The following is a 20,692-nucleotide window of genomic DNA, read 5'->3' as shown; positions in this document are numbered from 1 at the left end:
GGGCGGGGGAAGGGGGGCACCCTGGATCTAACCTTCGTTTTCCCCAAGCCCTTACATACAACATGGGCCAAAAACAGTGGACACTTCTTTCAGCCAATCCAGGCTGGGAGGGAGTGAAGGTAGGGATGCTGCAAATCTCGGCCTGGGCTAGAGGAGTCCCTGGCGGCCAAGCAGGTTCCCACGCCTGCTCTGTGAACCTTCCTAGTCATGAATGAGGGGAAATAGTGTCTGAGAATCTCATCAGAGAGCTAGGCCAGAATGGGAGGTGCTCAGCCTCTGCCCAGTCCAGTGTGGGGATATTCCCTGTGGCACACCATCCAGGCTGGCAGCCCAGACCTGGGGAAGGCCTGAACACACAGAAAAATACACACAAGACACATAAAACACGGAATGAGCCACTGTTCTGCCCTTCCTCAGCCACCAGCTGACCTCCCCAGAGCTCAACTAAAACCAGACAGAAATCTTCCTGCCTCTGCTACATCCTGTTATGCCGCAGGAGTCTCTCTGTCTGCTCAGGTTCTCCCATCCTCTCCCCCTTCTTAGGAGCTTGTCCTGTGAATCATCCCTTCTCTCGCTTGAATGTTCAACCTCCTCTCCTCAAATGGATACATCCCTTGACCTGTAAATATTTTCAGGTCTCTAGTATGGAAACAAAACCCTCATTAGACCCCACCAACTATTGCAGTGTCTCTCTCCTTCTCAACCACAGCAAAATTCCCCGAAAGAGCAGTCTGTCCTCACTTTGCTCCCACCCCTCAGAACCCTGCAGTGGGCCTTCTGGCCTCCCGACAAGACCAAACCAGATCTCAACAAACTCTCTATAACCTCCAAGTCTAAATTCAACAGCCACTCTTCAGTCCTCATCTGCCAAAGCCCCCAGCAGCACCTGACACCCCAGCAGTGTTTGGCCACCGTCTCCCTTGAACACTTTTTTCCCTCTGTTGCCACTAACCTCTCTGGCCACCTCTGCCCAAGCATCTTCGCCCCCAGCTCACCCGCCTTTCCCTCTCTCCCCATTAGTCGATAAAGGTTGGGGGTTCCTCAGAGTTCAGGCCTAGGCACTCTACTTTCCTCTCCTCTTCCTATAATTTCTTCCTATACACAGATGACACAAATTTCTCTCTCTACTCTTGCCCTGACTCCTGAGCTCCAGACGCGTATGAATGGCTGCTGAGTCTATGTCTCCGCTGAGTGTCCACAGGCACCTCAATCACAACGTGCCCAGCACTGAGTTCATGCTCTCTCCCCTTCCCCCACCCCCATACCGCTCATATTCCCTGCTTCACTGAGGGGAGCCACCCGGCCACCTGCACCACCACCAGTTACCTAACTAGAAGCCTGGGAATCACCCTCAGCACTTCCCTCTGCCCCGTCCCCAAACCCTGTCCTTCCATATCCCACGTCCATTCAATTCTACCACCTAAATCCCTCTCTAATTCATTCCTCTCCATCCTCTTTCACTTGAATGTTTGCAACAGTTTCCCGGCTGACTGTCCCCCTCCATTCTTACTTCCTCCCGTCTCTCTTCCACACGGCAACCACAGTGACCTCCTCAGAATGCAGATCTGAACCCATCACTCTCAGCTTCATAAATTGCATTGTTCTTAGGAAAAGTCCTGAAAGTGGCCTATAAGGCCCGGCATGGTTTGGTCCCTGCTCACTCCTCTAGCCACACTGACATTCCCCTCCAGTCCCTCTGACTTGTCATTCTCCCTCCCCATTCCACTCCCAGGCCTTTTCACATGCTGTTCTTTCTGTCTAGGAAAATGTCCCTCCTCCCCAATTAAATCCTTCAGGTCCTCCCAGAGGGAATTTCCTCACTTCCCTGGCCAGGTCAAAATCTCCTGTAACAGCCTCTCATGTCCTACATGCTTCCTAACACTTGCCACAGTTGAATGTTCGTTTGATTCATGTCTGCCCCCCTCCCCCCACACACACCACTGGCCTGGGTGTATGTAAACAATGTGTGTTTTGTTCATCATGACATCCTCAGCAACTAGGACAGAACTGGACTCAATAAATATTTCATGATTATATGAAGGGATGGGTGTCTCCTTAATGCCTTGCTCCACAAAACCATAGCCAAAGTTCTGACTAAAACCTCCACAGGGCCTCAGAGTCCTGGACCCCACTCATTCCTCAGTGTCTGCTTCTATTCCTCTTCTGTCTCTTATAAGGATACTTACTGGACTTAGGACTCACCTGGCTAATCAGGATGATCTCACCTCATGATCCTTAAATTACATCTGCAAAATTCCTCTTTCTAAATAAGGTCACATCCACAGTGTCCAGGTATTAGGACATGGACATATCTTTTCAGGGCCACAATTCAACCTACTACACTTGACATGCCCTCATACCCTCCAGGGGCTCCTGGGCCCCTTATAAATCCTTGGCTCTTAGTTCTCCAGCCCAGGCCCACTCCAGACCCACATAGCATTTTCTTTGAGGCCACTTGATGGGTGAATTCATTATCTCCCCACATTCTACCTCACACTGCCCACACTTCCTTCCACCCCAGCATTTCCCATATCTCAGGAAGCAGAATCAACATCTCCTGGTCATTTCCATTTTCTTCCCCACCACATTCCCCCATTGTAGATCTTACCTAATAGATCGCTCAATCCATTTACTGCTCTCCATTCCTGTAGCCACAGCTCAAATTCAGGACACCACCATCTCTTACCTGGACGGTCCATCCTGGCCCACAGCTTTCACTCAGCTCCTTCCATCCTTATTTCACACCACAAGCAGAGTGATATTTTAACAGTGTGATTCTGATCATGTCATTTCCATACATAGAACCTCTCAAAGGTGTCCTTGCCACAAGGATAGACACAGATCTCACCAAGGCTGCCAATCCCCTTTATACAGCCCTGATGGCCTCTCTTATCATGTGTAGCCTCAAACTTGATGCTCCAGCACCTGAGGCGTTTTTCAGTTCCCTGACCTTTGACTGTGTCATTCTTCCTGTCTGGAATATTCCAAAAGGTTTTCCCTTTGGACCAAGCCTGAGCCAGGTCCCTGCATAGACCCCAGAGCTCCTCGTGGATGAATTTCATGCAGGCTATCTGACTCTCATGTCTACTTCCTTCACCACTTTGCCTTCCTAGGAATGGGGGCTGCTTCTGTCCTGTTTACCACTATGTCTCCAGCTCTAGCATAGGGTCTGGAATCCAGGACCTAGAGAGGGAGTGGGGAAGAAAAATACATGAACGAATAAATGAATGAATGAACATCCTCCACTAATGTGGCCTCCAGCAGGCCTCACTAAGCACACCCATTTTGGGTCACTTAATAAATCAACAGCCATCTTGAGCAGCCATGTCACACTCCTTTCCCCCAAATCTACTGTGTAAATAAAGTCACACCTCCCTTCTGGTAATGGCTCTACCCTATTCATTCATGCATTCATTCCACAAACATTTGCTGGGCACCAGTTGAGGCCCTGGCTGGAGATTCAGGGACCATGAAGATCAAAGGGCTCTGTCTAGTGGGGAAAACTGGCAGGTGAACAGAGACCCACAAAGCAAACTTACCCAGGGAGGGAAACGCCCAGCCATTTCCAACTGGTGACAGAAGGTGCTACCTGCCTAGTCCCAGTCTTAGAGACCCTTCCCAAGATCAGGTATGCACTGCCACCACTGACCCCAGCCTGGCCAGGGGCATTGCCAAATGAAGCCCTAGCCCCACACTGTCCCTAAGTGACAGCCCTGGCCAATGGCTCCTCAAAGCAGGCTAGACTTGTCTACCCACCACCCTCATCCCAGGAGAAGAACCTGGTATCTCTCCAGAAAAGGATGAAAAATATCTGTGCTGGTTGGACAGGTAACTGGATGAATGGGAGGGCAGGTGTGGTGCAGGCTTTCCCTCTAAACAGAGGCATCCTCAGCTTGCCCTGCTCCTGCCTTCGCCCACTCACCTGTGATCCCTGCCCTGGAGAAGAGGAAGGGACAGCTTCCACTGCCTGACACTGAGGCCTTCCTGACTGCTGATGGCACTTTCAGGGCCTGGCAACTACCACAGCATGTGGAAGCCTGGCCAGGGTTTATGAGCACCTGGTCCCTTCATGGGATTCCCCAGAGCAGGGCTCCCGGGATTAATGAATGCCGCAGAGGGTATTATACATACACATCTGTACCTTTCAGCATCGTCAGCAAAGAACTGTCCACTGGACCTTGGGACCAACCCTCCCCTCCAGGTTCCTCCTTTAGGGACCAAGAAAAGATTGGATGTGTCCCAATTGACCAGCACTTTTGACTCAAGGCCAGTGAGAGAGGGTGCAGCTTGAGTGGGGCCACCTAGTGGTGGCCTTACTGCTTCAGAAATAGGGCCTTGCCAGGTAGTCTGGTCTTACAGCCTGGTGTAGGACCCTGGGGTAGAGACAGAGAATCTGGCAGAAACCCCAGGAGCCTGCAATGCCAGCCCTGGACAGGGCCAAGTGGGTCCCCACAGAGTGCCCACCTGGTACATGCAAAAGATGAGGCAGGCCTCTTAGAATGCCAACAAGTCCCCTCCCAGCTGCCTCCCCCATGGACCCCTGCAGCCCAAGCAGAGCCAGCACAAGCTGGGCTGTCATTACAGGGTGGAGAGAGGCATCTGGCACCTCTGGGAACCATAATTATGCAGCAGGTCCAGGACAGGCCCTCAGGGTCGAGTCAGTGGGCTTTGACTTTGGCTTCCCTCCTCACCACACTCTCCCCACTTCCATCTTGAGCAAGGAGCTTCTGGGCTGGTGCAAATACCCAGAGGGCCAGGAGTTAGCTAGGTATGGTGCTTACAAATCTTGATAGTTTAATGCATACCGTGTAAATAGGTTTTTAAAAATTATTATTATTACAACACAGAAGTTCATCCCACCCCCACTCCCATCCCCATCCCTCCTCCCCCAGCCTTGGGCTGGGTAGGGATTAGGGATGGGTGAGGATGAGGTAAGAATGGGGATAGTTATTGGACATCTGACTTAGCTACTGTTTAAAAGGCCGAAAGTTCAGTGGTTTTACTATTTTTTTCAGGCCTTGTCAAAATGTCAGGAAGCCAGTATAGCAGAGGGTAGAGAAGTGAGAGGTGATGCTGCAGAGGTCCCGGGGCAGATCATCCCTCGTGGGCCCTCCAAAATGGATTTGGATGTCATGCTGAGGGCAGGGAGCAGCCACCCCAGAGTGGAAGCTAGGGAGGAGCAGGATCCCATTTGGGATCCAGGAAGAGCATCCTGCCTGCCTACTGTCGGGGAAGGGGGAGAAGGAAGAGCAGAGTCCGGAAACGACTGGGGACGGGGCTGGTGCAAAGTCTACATGACAGCTGAATGGCGATCTGAAGTAGGGAATGGCAATGCATAGAGAAAGAAGGGGGCAGATTTAAGAATTCATAGGGAGGTAAAACACGAAGGCTATGTTCATTCATTTATTCAACAAATATTTATTGAATGCTCTGCTCCCCATTCTGCACTCCCTCTTCAGGATGAGGCCCTACTTCACATCCAGAATGAGGTCTTTTCACCCTTGGCTCCCTCAGCCCTGCCGTTTCAAAGCAGGCCCTGCTAAAGGAAATCAGTGGCAGCCCTCAGAAAACACAAGAATGGGGAGCAAGTTGGTCACCCCCAGAGAACATACCAGCACCCTTTGGAGTTTTAGACTGACATGGAATCCTAATCACAGCGTCTGGTTTCCTCAGCTGTGAGGCTCCTTCTACAACAAGGTAACCACCCAGTTAATGATGGTCTTGGCACTAACTTACTAATGTCACCCTTCCTCTCCCTGTGCTTCATTTCCCCCTCCTATTTTTTAATCAATTATTTATTTATTTTGGGGGGTAAATTTATTTATTTATTTTTGGCTGCATTGGGTCTTCGTTGCTGCGTGTGGGCTTTCTCTAGTTGCAGCGAGCGGGGACCACTCTTCACTGTGGTGCGTGGGCTTCTCATTGCAGTGGCTTCTCTTGTTGTGGAGCACAGGCTCTACACGTGCTGGCTTCAGTAGTTGTGGCACGCAGGCTCAGTAGTTGTGTCTTGCGGGCTCTAGAGCGCAGGCTCAGTAGTTGTGCTGTATGGGCTCAGATGCTCTGCGTCATGTGGGATCTTCCCGGACCAGGGCTCAAACCCGTGTCCCCTGCATTGGCAGGTGGATTCCCAACCACTGCGCCCCCAGGGAAGTCCCCCCCCTCCTATTTTTAAATGAATGTACTTCTGCTCTAGTGCTACGTGTTTCTAAGGAGCCTTATATCCTTTTTTAATGAGATGGATATCCATCCATGAGTGACCCTAGCCCAGTCAAGTTGTACAAATTCTGTGCTGCACAAGCCTGGGGCTCCATCCACATCACAGACATTGTAGATTTGATTATTTATTACAACTTACCAGTAGATGGAAATAAAGTGAATTGCAAATGGGGTATTCTTTGCTGATTTGTAAAAAATCGCCATATGATTTGGTACATCTACCTCCACATAATCATAGAATCCTGAGTCACCCTTTTTGGTAAGGCCTTAAGGACCCCAACTCCTGTAGGCTGTCTCCTGTCCTCAACTATCCTGCCTGTATCAGCTCTGGTTGTGGCTCTGACTATCCCCCAGCCCCTTGAGTAGACACAGTCACCTGAACTTACTGGTGAGCCCTGTCCTCTGCCCGAGGGACACTGCCCAGGACTCTGACCCACCACAGGGAGGCCAAGGCACTCATTCCTCTGGATGCCTTGACTACCCCACACCACATCAAACACACTGCAGTACACCCACATCTCATATAAGTACATTTTATACTTCCCCAGTAAGAACATGGCTGAGTCACAGTTAACTAGTTTCCATGACATAATGTTATGTTTGCTAGCATTTAGTATTTACATTTTCTTTTTTGTAGTTTTCTACATTTTTTCCTGTCTCCATCATTTGCATGAACCTGTGAGAAGCTTGATGATCCCTGTGGCTCTAGTGCTGAAAGACAGAATGACTTGGCCACAGCCTTTGGTAGGAGAATCTTTACCCACTGGACACGCAGGCACACACACACATGCACACAGGGTTGTGCAGGCATGCACAAGCCTGTGGAACTTGGCCTCTCACATGAGGAGGAGGAGGTTCTGTGATCTGTACTCTGGCTCTGCCCTTAAGCTTGACTCTCTCTCACAACTTAATATTAACTTTGAAACAGAATCTGACTTATCCCTGACCTTGAACCAGTCAGCTGAAGCTTGGAAACAGAAAGATGTCCACTTCCATCATCTGCAGAAATCACACCCCCAAAGGGATCAGGGATGACTTGGACAGCGTACCTCCCTGGCTGAAGAGTGAGTGATCCAGATGGTGAAGGCACAGACATGGCTTTCCCACCGTGTCTAGCCATCAGACACTATCATGCATCAACAGTCTTGGAAGCAAGCGTTATTCTCTCATCCCAACAGTCACCCAATATCTCTAGGCCAGGCTGACCCCCTGCCTTCATCAAAACCTGGGGTTTTATCTTTACTCCATCCCAGGACAATAGCAGTTATCTGTGTCCCTGGGCTAAGATGCATGGGGCCTCAAAAACCTTTGGGAGAATTCTGCTGCTCTGGTCCTGCCCAGAGAGCTGCATCTGCAAAAATGAGGATGGCCAGCAGAGGGTGCATGGAGCCCACCATGGGCCACCCAGTTAAAGGAGCAGTCCCAGCCTTGCTGAAAAAGCTCTTCAGTTCTTGATCCCATGCTCTACCCCTCCAAGCTGCCAAGGTTTAACTGGGACCCTTGCCTAGAACTGCATAATCATGAGCAACTGGGGCAGATAGAGATGTTTACCAGGCCATAAGGAATGCCTCCAATGCTGGAACCTCTAGTGGTGGGAAAGGCAGGGAGGATGTTGGGAGGGTCCCAAACCCCTTATTCAGCCATGGGTGACCAAGGTGCTTCACATCCAGTTAAGTTGACTTGCAGCCTTGGGGGAGACTCAGGCCATAGGAGCCAATAGGCCTAAAGAAAAACCAAGGGCCAGTAGTGCAGTGAAGTTAGGTAAGGAGATGGGGGAGGCCACTGACAGGACTCTGAACGTACCTAGAATATCATGGCTCCTGTTGAGATAATTCCTTTAAAGAGAGGGGCCAGAGGAGAAGGAATGGGCAATCCTCATCTGGGTTCCCCTGATGCTCCAAGTGCTTCTGTAATAGGGCAGCTAATGGAGGGAGCGTTCTCCTGGTACCAAGTGTAACCTAACACTTCCCAGACATCGTCTGTGTTGGATGGCTTCTGCTTGCTCCTTCAGATCCCTGTCTCTCTCCCTTCCCTTGCTCTGTGCTCCTGGCTGCTTACCCATATGGATGACATCAACAGGTGCTCCTGCCGTGTGACTCTTGATTAGATTCAACCAATGGGGAGTACCAAGAAATGGTCAGCCAGAGGGAGGAAATGGACTTTGGGGAAGTTGCCTGCAGCCTACACTTGAGGGCCTGGCTCAGTGACCTACTCAGCCTCAGGACTGTCTTTGAGCTGCCCTGGCTATACTGAAGGGCAGTCAGGCTCATCTGCTCTAGAAGGGCATTCACACTGGATCACTCAGCCCGAGGACTCAGAAGCCTTCTACACCCTCATTTACCCATGTCAATAAATATTTGCTGACACCTTCTCTGTGCCCAGTCCTAGGTGCCCAGGGACATAGATACAGAGATGAGTCTGACAAAGGCGTCTGACAGAGCTAAAGGTTTTTTTTTTTGTTTTTTTGTTTGTTTGTTTTGAGGAGGGTCAAGGACACAGACAGGAAACTGACAATGAATCCTAGGGGTTGAGGGAAACTGCAGAAGGGGCATCTCACCTGCTGAGTGGTCAGGTAAGGGAGTGGGGTTTGGGTCTCCCTGAGTAGTCAGCCAGGGGGAGTATTGGAGGTCTGGGGGACAGAAAGAACAAAAGCTGGGGTGGGGGTGGGGGTGAGGGAATTCCCTGGCGGTCCAGTGGTTAGGACTCTATACTCTCACTGCCGAAGGCCCAGTTCAGTCCCTGGTCAGGGAACTAAGATCCCACAAGCCACGTGGTATGGCCAAAAATTAAAAAATAAAAAGGCTGGGGCAGGGGATGACTAATTCACATGGAAGCCCGTGGTGGCCAGGCAGGGCCTCATTCCACCCACTGGAAAGCTAGTATCTCCTGCTTGAAATTCACAGACCCCTACTAGCAGGGGTGGGATGGCATGGGCAGCCAGTGCCATTTTAAACTTTTGTTTAAAAACTTCTTATTAAGACATAAGTAACATACAGAAAACTATACATATCTTAATATATAGCTCAATGTGTTTTGGATATATATAAATTCATATAAGCATCACCTAGATCAAGATATAGACTATTTCTGCAATATCAAAAGGTTCCCTTGTACCCCGTGGTAGTCAATAAAATCTCCCAAAGTTGACTACTATTCTTTCTTCTTTCTCTTTTGATTATTTTTGACAGATTTTGAATTTTATAAAAGTGAACATATACACTATATACTTTTATGTCTACTTCTTAAACTCAACATTATGGTTGTGATAGCAATCCACCTTGCTGCTTTTGGTAGTACATCATTCTATTTCATTGTTGTGTGGTATTCCAGAGTTTGAATATAACACAATTTACCCATTCTATTGTAGGTGAACATTTGGATTATTTTTAAATAAAGCAATAAAGCTTTTAAATAAAGCTGTTCTGTATATGTTTGCACATGTATATTCTTAGCATACATTCTTATTTCTTAGTGGAAATAAACATTCATTTATGTAGACTATAAACCCAGGAGTGGAATTGATAGGTCATAGGATATGCATATATTTAGCTATAGTAGTTACTTCCAACCATTTTTCTAGGTGGTTGCACAAAATTACTCTCCCAGCAGCAATGTATGAGAGTTCCCGTTGTTCCATGCAACAATGTGGGAAATGCCCCCAGAAAAAGCCAGGGTAAGTGTGGAACTCACTACACATTATTCCCTTTCTCAAGGATCATAATCCTTCAATTCTTACCTGTATTGGTTGTTCTCCAATACCCTCAAATAGTTGTTCTTTATATTTTGTCCAATTTTCATAAATGTTTTTGGCAAGAGTATTAGTCTGATACAACCTACCACCATGGCCAGAACTGGAAGTCTTATTTAGTCCAATTCTGATGCCAGATTAGAAAATATTGGAAAGGGATAGGCCCCACTGGCCCAGCTGCTTTCACCTCCAGCTTATATTCTTAGACACCTGTGGTATCAGATCCACATTCTGAATTAGGACTCCCTATTTTCCTTCCTCTTCCTTTCTTCTTTTAAAATTTTATTGGATTCCAAACACGGGTGAGTAATTGGTAATAGACTTACTTCTCCACCTAAACAACTATAAAGCTAGATAAAACATTTATAGCAACTGATTACAGGCACTGGACATCAAATAGACTCAGTCCTTGAGAGAAAGGAAACACATGAGGTGAATTCCACATTCACTAAGTTCTTTGCCTAGGGCATTTTCCAAACTACGCAGACGGAAGTGGAGCCCAAACAGAGCAATGGTCTCCCTGAGTAAAGGAAACAGAGATCAGAGATAGAGGATACTGAGGTGGCTGAACTTTGGGGGCAGGGTATTAAAGAGGAGGGAGCTGCATGGAGAAGGAGCTCTAGAAATCTGCATAGATGCACTCTTGAGGCTTTGTCTAAGTTGTACATGTGCAAGGAAAGAATCTTTGAGGCCTGATGGATAAAAACTCTGAGTCTGTGAACTAAATGGGGATTCCAGAGTTAACACAGTGCTGAGACCTGTTCTGGTCAGAGTGGAAAGACCTTGCTGAACACCCTGAGCATTTAATTAAAATCTTAGCAAGTCCATACCTTAGGAATAGGGCTACTCTAGCCATACAAAATGCGTTAGTTTTACACCTGTTCTAACAAAGCCTCAACAGGATCAAATTAATCCTCTAGTAGATTTACTGCCTAGTGGAACAAACTCAACACTCTATAAAGAAGAGCATAGTCCAGACTCTCAACAATGTATTGTCCACAATTCCCAACATACAATCAAATATTACCAGACATATGAAGAAGCAGGAAAATATGATCTATAACCAAGAGAAACAATAATGAATAGAAACAGATTCAGAGATAACACAGATACTGGAATTAGCAGTTAAGGACTTCAAAACACCTATTATAAATATGTTCAAGAATTTTGAGTAGTAAGAGGGACATAACAAATGAACAGATGAGCCATCTCAGCAGAGAAGTGGAAACTGTAAAAAAGAACTAAATGGAAATTCTAGAACTGAAAAATATAATATATAAAATGAAAAATTTACCAGGTGGTCTTAAGAGCAGACTGGACACTGCAGAAGAAAAGTTCAGTAAACTTGAAGTTAAGTCAATAGAGACCATCTAAATGGAAACATAGAAAAAAAAAAAAGGACTGAAGAAATGTGAATAGAGCCTCGGTGAAGTGACCTGGAAACAATATCAAGCAGACTAGTGTACATAGAACTGAAGTCCCAGAAGGAAAGGAGAGAAAGAGATTGCAGCAAAACTTCAAAAGAATAGTAACTGAAATACTAAATTTGATTTTTAAAATTATTAACTCACCATCCTCCAAATCTTAGGATAATAAAACCCCAGGTGGGATAAACACAAAAAAACCACGTCCAGGCACATCATAATCAAATATCTTAAAACCAAAGAGAACATCTTAAAAACAGTGAAAGAGCACAAACACGTTACATTAAGAAGAGCAATGATAGGAATGAACATTTACGAGTCATCAGAAGTAATGTAAGCCAGAAAACATGGAAACAAAAGACGATATATTGCATATTAAATATGCTATTAAAAGCAACCTAGAATTCTATGTCCAGAGAAATTATCTTTAAAAAAGAAATGAGAAATAAAAATATTTTCAGGTTAAAAAAAAAAAAGCTGAAAGAATTCATCACCAGTGGACCTGCACTATCTGAAATGTTAAAGGAGGGGACTTCCCTGGTGGCGCAGTGGATAAGGCTCCACGTTCCCAATGTAGGGGGCCCGGGTTCGATCCCTGATCAGGGAACTAGATCCCACATGCATGCCGCAACTAAGGAGCCCACCTGCCGCAACTAAGACGCGGCGCAAGCAAATAAATAAATATTAAAAAAAAAAAGAAACGTTAAAGGAAGTTCTTAAGGCTGAGGGGAAATGATACCTGATGGAAATTTGGCTCTAAACAAGGGAACAGACTTGTAATAAGTAAATATAAAATATGTTTTCTTGTTTCCTAAATTATTTAAGAGACACCTGACTGTTTAAAGCAAGAATAACAACTCTTCATTATGGAGTTTATGACATTTGTAGAAGTAAATGTACAACAACATAGTAAAAAGGAAGGGGGGGTGGTAAATGGAAGTATATTATTGTAAGGTTTTTACATTGTCTAAGAAGCAAAATTTACCCTTTTCTTCTTTATTTTTCATTTTATTATCTTCATCTTTCTAGTTATAAATACCATACAAATTTATTTATATAAAATTAAAACACTGTAGAAATACATAACCTGGAAAATGTAAATGTCACAAAACACTATCACCAGCAATAACTCTCAATAGTTTGCAGTATATTGCTTTGACTGTTTTTATCTATATATAACAGAAAGCCATATTTAAAGTATTTATCTTGATGAAAAAGACATTATAAAATATTTATCTATAATTTCTTTCAGCCCTTTTCTGTGTTTAAGTATATGAATAGTTTATAAGAACACTCAGATCAGAAAAGCTGAAACATAATTTGTGAATCAGTTTGGAAGTCATTTTATAGTATGGAGAAGTATATAGTATACAGGATTATAACCATACTTTTTGTATAGATAATAAATGACTCCAACATGTTTATCCTCTGAATTAAGATGTATCCTTTACCACATGCTATGAGCTGTCTTGTTCCATTGATATATTTGTCTTTTCCTATGCTGCACCGCACTCAATTACTTCAGCTTTATCACATATTTCAATGCCTGTAGGGCAAATCTCTGGTTTTTGTCCATATTTACCCTTCCTGTTGATCTTAGAATCATCTTGCCAATTCTCCTCACCCAAATAAATTTTGATTAGAATTACTTTGAATTTATCAATTAACTAAATGTAACATACTGAGTCTTCCAGGAACATGACATATGCCTCTATTTATTTTGTTTTCTTTTCTATTTATCCTAGAGCAAAACTTACATGCCTTCCATGTGCCCTAAGTCAGTTTCTAGGTATTTCTCATGTGTCACTGTTATTGTGAATGGTAAATTGTTTACATCATATTTTTTAATTAGTTGTGACTTAATACTTTTAAAAGCTATTAAAACCTGTATACATATACGAATATACCTTATTCTGCTCCATCTGACTAGATCCCTCTACTAGTCATAGTAGTTTTTCAATTGATTCTCCTGGATTTTATGAAGGCACAACCATAATAACATCTGGAAATAATGACCCTTTTGACTCTTTCCATTACTTATTTTTTTTTACTTATCCATTATTTCTTTTTTTCCACCTTATCGTCCTAGTAAGGACCTCCAAAACAACACCGTACAGTAGTAGCAAAAGAGACATTATTTGGATCCTGACATTAATGGGAATTTTAGAGTCTTAAGTCCAACATTGCCTTTTGGTTTCTAGTGTATGTTATTTAAAGTGTTAACGTTTCCTTCTCTTCATGATTTTCTAACTGTTTGCTGTGAGTGGCTGGTGAATTTTATCAAATGCCTTATGAGATGATCACAGTGCTCCTTTTTTCTCTTTAATCTATTAATCAATGGATTTTATAATGTTAAATCAAGCTTGCAATCCTAGAAAAAAATCGCCAAGTTGATAACTATTTTATCATACTACGGAAGCCACTTTGTTATATTCACAAATTAGATGGATCTGCCATTTTCTCTGCAGGGGGCTGCCTGGGTGTTAGGATAATAAATAGATCTTAACAATAATTGTGGAAGCTCTCCATCTTGCGCTGGCTCTGGAGCACCACCGTTCTCAGAGGGAGAATGCTTGTGTTCCTTATCTGGGCCAACAATGCTTCATGCTTGAATGCCCAACGTCACAGCTCTTTGTGGTCACTTGTTTTAATGCTAGACACAGCTACCTCTCAGGGCCTGCTGGTTCCAGAGTTCTGGGCAGGGCCCATTCCAACACTCAGTGCATGTCTAGTCCGGACATGCCATTTTCCCTTCATCTTCCCTGAGTTGAGACGGTTCTTGCTTAACCCTCAGCACACAGAATGCTCATTATACATTCTCTACGAGCAGTCCTGGCTTCTTGTGTGGGAGAGGCAGCCCTCTACACCCCCCGGCCCCACCTCCCCTGTTCTTTGGCAAGCCTACCTTCCTGGAAATACAATGATCTCACAGGCAGCAAACAATCTGATCCAGTGTCCTCTCAGCGGGGGCTCACATCACATATACACTCTTTCCACTGTGGGCGGGTATAAGAGATGTGGGGTGTGAGGAGCTCAGCCCCCAACACTGAGGGCTCTGCCCACTTCCCACTGCTGAGCCTGGGTCTGCACAGCTATGGACCTAGCCTTGGGAGGGAAAGTAAGTGGGAAAGGATTTTTTTGAAAATTCTTGGGAGGCAAAAAATAGCCACCCAGGACCTGAGGCTCACTCATAGGTCCTGCTCCAGTCCATTCACCCCATGGGCCTGGAGAAGCCTCAACCCAGCTTCACCCTTCCAGGCCTGTATCTGGCTCTTTCTGCTCTAATCCCCGTGGCCCCCCACACCTGGTTTCCCACACACTGGGGCCAGCTGGTGACTGCTGCACTCTGTGGGCACAGCTCTGCCCCACTCTCCCAGCAACCGGGGTGGTCAGGCTCACACCAGGTGGCCACAGCTGGGGTGTCCCATTGCCAGGCCTGGAGGTGAAGTCAGCCTGAACAGTCCCTGCCAGCCTGTGACTCAGCCACTAGAGGCACCACAGGCACGACTTGGCAGAGCTGCGCTCCACGGGGCAGGGAATTTCACCAAGACCAGCCAGTGCCTAAAGTTGCTGGTGCTGTAGTGGGGTGGGTGGTCCTAGACATAGAAAGGATGCAGCTGGGAAGACAGGCTGGAAACAGGGCCATGCTTGCTGGACTCCTGAGGAAGGTTTCACGGCTTCCACCAATCTCACTGTGGTCCCCAAGACTCTTGGGTAGCCGGGGACAGAGGCCAAATCTATACCAGTAAGAAAACTACAAGGGGTAGGGGCTGTTAAGGTTCATCTCGAGGAGAAGGACTAGGAAGACTAGAATTTAAATCTCTGAAGTTATCTCCAAATGAGGCTACACATTTTTATGTGTGTTACAGACATTCAATTGTTTGATACTCAGGCTTTAAACAATGCCTGACCTATAGGAGGCTCTCAAAAATATTTGTTGAATAAATGACCAAAGCATAAATAACATATGCCATGATTCTTAAAACACTATTTTCACATTTTTTCCATTTTTATTTCACTGAGAGCTTAGAAATATGCAAGTGGCCAGGACCACTCCTGCTCTCCCTGAGTGGCCTGGGTGTCAGCTCTAATGGTCAGGAAGAGGAGGAAAGTCCTCAGCCAGGAGAACAGAGTATCCTGGCCAGGTCACTGCCAAATGTGAGTGTCTGTGGATGTGTGGACTAGGGTAGAGCTAAGCTGTGCCAGGAGTCCAGGCCCAGGGAGCAAGTCCCAAGTTGACAGACAAATAGAGGTGTGTGTCTCAGGAGCCCCAATGATTAGATTCCTGGGCTGCTTCCCATGCTTGTTTCCTCTCTGTCATGCCTGCACCTTTGGTAGAGCCTTACCTGCACCTGACAGCCATGTCTCTCCTCCTGAGCTGCAAAGGGAATAGTCCTGCTTATGCTAGAGCATGGTAATGATTGGGCCAGGGCCAAGAGCGTCCAGGGAACAAAATGAACAGTCCAGTTGCTCCCTGATCCCTCTGCTGTTCCGCCTGGAGAAGCTGATTTGTAAAAGGAGGTACTTTCTCTGCACAGGGACCAGTGTGGCTGGCTGATAGAAGCCTTCAACTCTCAGGGGAAGCTGGAAATTTGAGAACACCTGCACTGGACTTCTATTTTGGGGCTACAGGTAGAACTGAGGCATTTGGTGCTAGGAGAGGCTGGGTGATCTAGGGCAGGCTGCCTGCACCCTCTGGTCTGAATGAGAAGTAGGAGGGAGGGTAAGATGGGGGGTGTCCTTGAGGCAGGGGCTGAGACCATGGTGGCTTTGTAAGCTGCTTTCCTGAGGCCCCAGTAGCACAGCACTCAATTACATGGGCCTCACCGCCACCTCCCACAGCCTGTTCTGTCACCTCCCTGCCTGGGCTGGGCTGAGCTGCCCCTGGCTCTCCCACCTGTCTGCTGCTTCCCTCCACTCTTCCCAACACCCTCCACTCCCAGGCCTCAGGGCCAGGGCCTCCCTGGGCCCAGCTGGGTAAACCTGCCCCGCCCTGCTGCGTGGCAGTCCCTTTGTTGGGTCCCAGAGCAGATGGGTTTTCTCTGTAAAAACAGAGACAAAGCAGGTCTGACAGGGGTGCTATTGGGGATTGCAAGTATGACTGAGACACATCTAGTCCCTGGTGCAAGGGGCATGGCAATGTCACCAATGCAGCGTCTAAACCCCTGATCAACTGCTTAGAAGCTATGTGAGCTTGGGTTGGACGCTCACCCTTTCCAAGGCTCGGTTTCCTGAAGAGAATTGGTTCTGCTTTCGTGTCCGCCCTGGAATCTGGCTCTGGGCCAGTAACTAGGCTCCAATTGTTAGAATTGGCTTTCTCCCTGTTTGGACCTTCAGAGACCGGTTCTCTCTAGAGCCTCTAGCCTCTCAGCCCCCAGAGGAGGTGCAGCAGAGTGGGGAGTCCCCACCACACCTCCAAGTCTAGCGAATCAGGTCTAGCTAGACACACAGCAGGCACTCAATAAGAGTTTGCTGAGGGATCGAATGGCACAAAACTAGAGCTGGGAAACTCCCTTTGTCACAGGCATGCCCTCCCCTGTGTTCTGCTGCACCAAACGCAGCTCAAAGGCCAGCTTTGTTGCCTCCTTGACTAGCCTTGTCATCCCAGGATATGTGCGGCATCAGATCCTCAGCCAGCCCAAAAGCTACACCACCCCAGACCTTCCTTTTGGATGTCGCCTGGTGCCCATGCCCCTGGCTGCCTTCACCCCTTTCAGAGCCCCTCAAACCTTGCCTAGGCCTGCCTTGCTCCCTACCACTGTGGCGCCAAGCCCTGGCCCTGCAGAAGGCCCACGTAGCCCCTCCCCATCCAGCCCTGCCACAGACTGCTGTCCTCTCCACCCTACAGACTCACAGGTTCCTAGCCTTGACCAGCAGGCCTCTTGGAGAGCAGACCCCAAGGAGGCCAGAGGCCATGGGACCTGGGAGTTGGGCCACATTAGGCCACATTAGACCACACTGAAATGAGGGCTTCTCAGGTTCTTCTTTGGCTACCCTCTGAGCCCTGGAGTGGCCAGTACTGGGGAGTGGGCATCCCATGAAGAGGAAATGCCCCATCAAGATTCAGATCCCCTTGGAATCCAAGCTAATGACTGAAGGGAGAGAACTCGGCCTTGAAGGAAGGATGTATTGGCCTGAATGGAGCAGATTCTACCCAGAGACCTGTGGTCACGGGGCCAGGACAGGGCAGGTTAGGGTCTGAGCTCTCTGGGCAGCCCCTGGCACCTCACAGGAAGGTATCCTAAAGGGCTGCTCCATCAGCTTCACTACACACTCCACCCAGGGCTGCTTCCAACTCTGGATGGTCCCCGGGGTGGGCCTCAACCTCAGCCTGAGGTTGTTCTTGTTCTGGTCCTTCCCTCCTGCTCACCCTGGGCTCAGTCCCAAAGGCATCTTCCAAGGGCATCTGCTCCTGCTGGAGCCTGCCAGTCCATTGGGGAAAAAGCATTGTAGTTTCTCCCGACCTTGGACAGACCTGGCCACACACAGCAGACCTAGGCATAGTGCCCTGAGCTACTTGGGGCTCCCTTGAAAGACAGGGCCACTGAGTGTGCCTCCAAGACAGCAGGAACAGAAGTCTTCCCCCTCCTGGGCCCCCTCATGCCCTCCCTGCCTCTCTCTGGGCTGTGGCCTGGGGGTGAGCTGTGATAATAATTCCCGTAACGGTAATAATATTGTTACTAACACATGTTTTTGAACACCTTCTGTGTGCCAGGCTCTCTGTGGGTGCTGGGGAAACGTAAATAAATAAGATAGACACAGTCCTTGTCCCCATGGATGCCTCTACCACAGTGCTGGGCAGGCATAGGCCATGGCATATGGAAAGCACCCAATACGTTTGTGTTGAATGAATAAAGAATGCATGAAATGAGCAGTCTGGTTATACTCAGCAGCACAGATGCCTGGTGGGGTGTGCAGTGAACAAGTGAAGGCCACTAGGGCAGAGGTGAGGTGTGACTCAGCCACCACCATCCCCACCTTGGAGAAGGCTCCCAGACCCTGTAAATTGTCCCATGACCTGGTGCTCCAGCATGATAGAGATTCAGCAATACAGCAATCCCCCAGGAACAAGGGCATTAAGTGTGAAAAGGAAATTCTGAGAGTTTCCTGGAGGGAGTATTGGGGATACATTTGTAGCAGCTTGTCTAACCTGCTGTCCAGGATGCAGGGTATCTCAGGAATGAGCCTACAGTGTGGCCCCTAAGAAGGGCGGCTTCCAGTCTTCAGGAGCACAGCCTTGTCCAGGCCTGTGTCCTGTGGGAGGGTGCTGTCAGAAGTGGGTCTCTGATGTCCTCTCAAGACAGGGATGCCATCAAGGACCCACTGTGGGGGATGACTGGCATGGACCCTGGAACTACCCCAGAAACTGCTCAGTGAAATGGGGAAAGTTTATTCGCCTGATTCTAGAAGAGCCACTCCCCACCACACCCCTGTCTTCAACCCTCTGCGAGAAGCCTTCAGAGATGGATTACACAGCCCAGATGCTGAAGGGCTAGGAAAGTCATACTCGGGAGGACCACTTCTGCAAGGGGGTGATACGCTCCCCCACAAATGAAAGTAAACAGGAAGGTAATGAAGGGACTTCATGACGGTGGGTGGTGGGGTTGGCAGTCCCTGTGGGTGTGTAAGTTGGGAGAAGGAAGCAACGTCTAAGGAAGAGTTTCAGGAATCCACTATGGGATGCCTTGGGCAGGAACTTCCACAGACTCGTGAGGTCCCCCTCCCCACAGCAAAGCTCTGCACCATTTTCATTCACCACGGCTCTTGGAGTCCCGATGAGGTTTCTGACCACCCAGCCATGCTGTGCACTTAATCCTTGGACAGTCAGTGATAGTGATAGTTGCCCCCAATGTTCACATCATTCAATGGGGTCCAAGTCCTGGGGAGCCTCTGGCCTAAGGGTTCCCAAGAGACCATCCAGCAGCCAACTCTCTTACTGGCCCTTCCACTCGGTCCCCGTTGAGCCTAAGTCTGTACAGAGCTGAGCAGAAACCTTCTCCCTCACAGTATTGAGAGCCCAATGGCTGGCACTCCTTGGATATGTACACATACACACACACACACCCCCATATACATCCTCCCACACACACACCACTGCCACACACACCACTCATGATTCTCTGCCAGCTGAACAGACAGTAGCACCCCGTCTCCCAGAGAGGCATCCATATTCCACCCTGAAGGGCACCCGCAGGGTACCCTAAGTTTGTGCCTCTCAAGCGTCCTCCTTCTTGAGGTGTTACAGATTCCATAGACACATCTTACCCCATAACCTGTTAACATCCCAAGGGCAGCATCCATAACAGAACTTGGACAAGAGGGCACACAGGGTTATCAAGAATGGCGAAATTAGGGGCCCCTCAGGGTCTGGAACAACAGATAGTGCCGCCCTGATGTAGCCAGACCAGAGTGTCCAGGAGGGTCTGAGAGTGGCAAGTGGGGCCCTGGCTAGGCCATGGCACCTGCAAAGGCTGTTCCTGGAGGACAATGGTTGAGAGTGGAGAGAAGACTAGGGAGGGTCCCAAGAGAAGGGCTGCCCCAAATTCCACTCCCCTCAGTACTTCACACACCTCCAACGTGGCACAGCCAAGACCCCAGCTACCCTAGCTGCTCCTTTTCTAGGTAGCCTGGGGAAACAAAGCTCCTTGCAAGGGAGGAAGGAAGGGGGTCATGTACACAGGGATAAGGCCTAGAAGGACAGGGCAGCTGGAGAAGGCCTGAGTGTCCTGGGGAAGCAATGACACCTGGAAGGACAAGACAGGGCACCTTGCTTCTAAACTCAAGTCAGCGGTCACCTCTTTCAGAGAGCCTTCGTGACCTCTCCAAATGAGGTTGGGTACTTTTTTGTTCCTGCTCCCATACTTGGCACTGCCCGCTGTCATCCTGGGTCTGTGACACTGGCCCAGGCCTGCTCAGGCCCAGGGCTCCCCATCAGTGCTCGTTCGCTGTTCAGAGAACTCCTCGCACTGAGGGGTGGGGTCGCAGGTTTGTCTGCCAGGACCTTGAGGAGGTTTCGGAGCAAGGCACGGCCCCATCCCCCATCTGGGCTGCCCCTGCCCCCCATCCTTCCCCGGGCTGGGGCGCCGCCCCGCAGAAGCGACTTCAAAGGGCCAGGCTTGAGCTTCCACAGCCGGGCTCCGGTCCGCGGCCCGCAGAGCGGAGGCCGGGGTAGGATCTCGGACGTCGGGGCCGTTCCAGTCCCGGCTCCCTGAGAACCTGGCGGGGGTGCCGGGCTGCAGGAGGCCGGGGCTGAGGGGCGGGTCCTCTGAGCCCCCCGAAGTGGGAGGGTCGGGTCGGCCGCGGG

The 20,692-nt window shown here is 48.4% G+C and overlaps 1 protein-coding gene across 1 annotated transcript in view; it reads right to left on the bottom strand.

Annotated features, from left to right (window-relative positions):
- Window positions 1-20,692, bottom strand: part of P4HA2 (prolyl 4-hydroxylase subunit alpha 2) — a 76,716-nt gene that overhangs the window by 39,809 nt on the left and 16,215 nt on the right. The window lies entirely within an intron of this gene.

Source organism: Neophocaena asiaeorientalis, unplaced genomic scaffold, assembly GCF_003031525.2.
Source record: "Neophocaena asiaeorientalis asiaeorientalis breed wild unplaced genomic scaffold, Neophocaena_asiaeorientalis_V1.1 scaffold599, whole genome shotgun sequence".
Lineage (NCBI taxonomy): Eukaryota > Metazoa > Chordata > Mammalia > Artiodactyla > Phocoenidae > Neophocaena > Neophocaena asiaeorientalis.
Note: the sequence above shows the minus strand (reverse complement) of the source record. Positions and strands in the feature narration are given on the sequence as shown.